Genomic DNA, 2,813 nt, shown 5'->3' with positions numbered 1-2,813 from the left:
CCTGAGACTGCCAACAGGCATAGACAAAATATCTCCAAGAAAAGCCTGTTCTCTTAAAATACACACCTACCATTCAACTCAACATTTGTACTTTTGATTATTTCTCCCAGATAAATGAAAACAAAAGTACACATGAAAACCTGCACACAAATGATTATAGCAGCTTTAAGAGCTATTAGTGACCCAGATATCTGTCAGTGGGTTAAATAAGATGGTACACCTATATCATGGAATACTACTCAGAAATAGGAAGGAACAAACTATTGATGTTTGTAATAATTTGGATTAATCTCCAAGGGATTGTGTTGAATGAAAAGCCAAGTTCTAAGATAAACTATTACATACCATTTATATAACATTCTTAAAATGACAAAATTATAGAAATGGAGGACAGATTAGAGGGATCAGGAGTCAGAGATGGAATGACATGAGGTGGGGAGGTAGAAGTGGATATAAAACTATAATATGAAGCATCCCCGTGGTGATGGAAATGTTCTATGTCTTGACTACATCAATGACAATATTATGGTTGTGATATTGTAGTATAGTTTTGCAAAATGTTACCATTGGAGGAAACTGGGTGATTTCTCTGCATATTTCTTATCACTGATCATGAATTTATAATTGTCTCAAAATAAAACTTTTAAAAAGTAAAGGGGATAGTGAATGCTCAGAAAAAGTGGAGAGGAAAGGTCTCATGGAGAAAGTGATACCCAAGCAAAACCATGAAGGAACGAAAGATCTGGCCAGGAAAACATCTGGGGAAGAGCATGCCAAAAGAGGAAACAAAAGAGAAAATGTCTGTTTATCAAAACACAAAGAAGTGATGATATTATCAGCAAAATGCTTGTTCTCCAAAGAAACTTACAAAAGCAAACAAACAAAAAACCCAGAGCTGTCTTAACCAACTTCATAGGAGCTCTAGAAAACAGTCAAAGGTTTACAGCAACAAAGAAAACACCAAATCAAGAGAAGTCATTATTAAAATGGTAGGAAGATTGTATAGTAAGATGCCCTTGCCCCATCCCTTCTCCAGCATGGCAGTGCCCTCTGTTTTGGGTTGGTGACAGCTCTGTTCCCAGTCTCTCCCCACCCTAGAACCAGAGGAAGCAGAGCAGATATTATTTGCAAATTGTTGTGCACATCTGTTCTAACTTGTCTGGGGAATACCTGAAGGACTGATGCAAGGCACTCATCTGTTTCATATAACTTGGGGCCCAGGAAGGAAATGTGGCAGAAACTACTTGTAAAAGCTGTAAGGCAGACTACAAGCTCACAGGTGCCTGGGACAGGTTGAGGCATACAATAGACCATGAAAGGCATAAAGAGAAACTAGGGTGAGACTCTTTGAGAAATGAAGAGATTCAAAAGCAGTCATATACATGGGAGAATTTAGAAAGTCATGAACATGCATAGGCAAGATTCATGCTCAGAAAAGTCTCAAGAAGACATTAAGCTTTCACCTGGGTTGATCCCTAGTCTCAAAGCAAGGCTAGCTAAATGTTAAAGGAGTGCCCCAGAACAGAGATAATCTGCAGGTACTGGCAGAAGTAGCTATCCTCCCTCTCTCTCTCTCTCTCTCTCTGTGTGTGTGTGTGTGTGTGTGTGTTTCTTTGTTTCAACTTCTGATGTTAAAGGATATCTCTATGAAAACAACTGAACACAACCTAAACGGACAGAAACTTTGGTGATCACACATGACAAGAAATGGTCTTTGAAAAATAGTTTGCAAAATTTTCAAAATGATGGAACTATTACAACTTCCAACAACTAAGAAGAGAGAGAGAGATAATCTGAATTCCAGATTCAGATTATCATTCACATTATAGTTCACATTGTAATGGTCGAATACTTAATGTTTAACAAAATATTACAAGGCATACAAAGAAACAGTAAAACATGCCTCATTCAAATGAACAAAACAAAAGGATAAAAACCATCACTGAGGAAACCCAAAATTGGATTTACTACAAAATTTATTTTATTTTATTTTGAGACAGAGTTTTGCTCTTGTCGCTCAGGCTGGAGTGCAATGGCACGATCTTGGCTCACTGCAACCTCCAGCTCCCAGATTCAAGTGATTCTCCTGCCTCAGCCTCCCAAGTAGGTGGGATTACAGGTGCCCACCACCACACCTGGCTAATTTTTTTGTATTTTTAGTAGAGATGAGGTTTCACAATGTTGGCCAGGCTGGTCTCGAATTCCTCACCTCAGGTGATCCACTGACCTTGGCCTCCCAAAGTCCTGGGATTACAGGTGTGAGCCACTGCGCCTGGCCTACTACACAATTTTTTAACTGTCTTAAATATGCTCAAGAAGCTAAGGAAAAACATGGACAAAGAACTAAAGAGCCTCAGGTACTGTATGAAAGGAGAAAAGGTTAGAGGTTCTCTCAACAAGGATAGGAGAGGTCCTTGGGCCTGACAACAAACATACAGGTAAGGTATTGCCACCTACTTTGTGGCATCTAAAAATGGTTAAAAATAATAATTTAAAAAAATGAGAGGATATCAAGAAAACAATAAATGAACAAAATTAGAATATCAATGAAGAGATAGAAATCATAAGAAGGAACTGGACAGAAATCTGGAGCTAAAAAGTTCAATAATTGAAATTAAAAATTCATTGCAATGATTTATCAGCAGATTTGAGCAGGCTGAAAAAATATTCAGTGAACTTAAAGGATAGGATAATTGAAATTATTGAGTCTGAGGAGCAGAAAGAATAAAGACTGAAGAAAAGTGATGTGACTTTAAAGAATTTATGGGACACCATCAAGTGGACCAACATATATATTATAAAAGTTCCAGAAA

The 2,813-nt window shown here is 37.7% G+C and overlaps 1 non-coding gene across 1 annotated transcript; it reads left to right on the top strand.

Moving 5' to 3' along the window:
- The first annotated feature begins 2,357 nt into the window (after nucleotides 1-2,357).
- On the top strand, nucleotides 2,358-2,479 carry LOC129479979 (U6atac minor spliceosomal RNA). The gene has a single exon (XR_008656895.1). It is a non-coding gene; the product is annotated as a U6atac minor spliceosomal RNA (small nuclear RNA).
- The last annotated feature ends 334 nt before the right edge of the window (nucleotides 2,480-2,813 follow it).

The sequence above is a fragment of the Symphalangus syndactylus genome, chromosome 3 (assembly GCF_028878055.3).
Source record: "Symphalangus syndactylus isolate Jambi chromosome 3, NHGRI_mSymSyn1-v2.1_pri, whole genome shotgun sequence".
Lineage (NCBI taxonomy): Eukaryota > Metazoa > Chordata > Mammalia > Primates > Hylobatidae > Symphalangus > Symphalangus syndactylus.
Note: the sequence above shows the minus strand (reverse complement) of the source record. Positions and strands in the feature narration are given on the sequence as shown.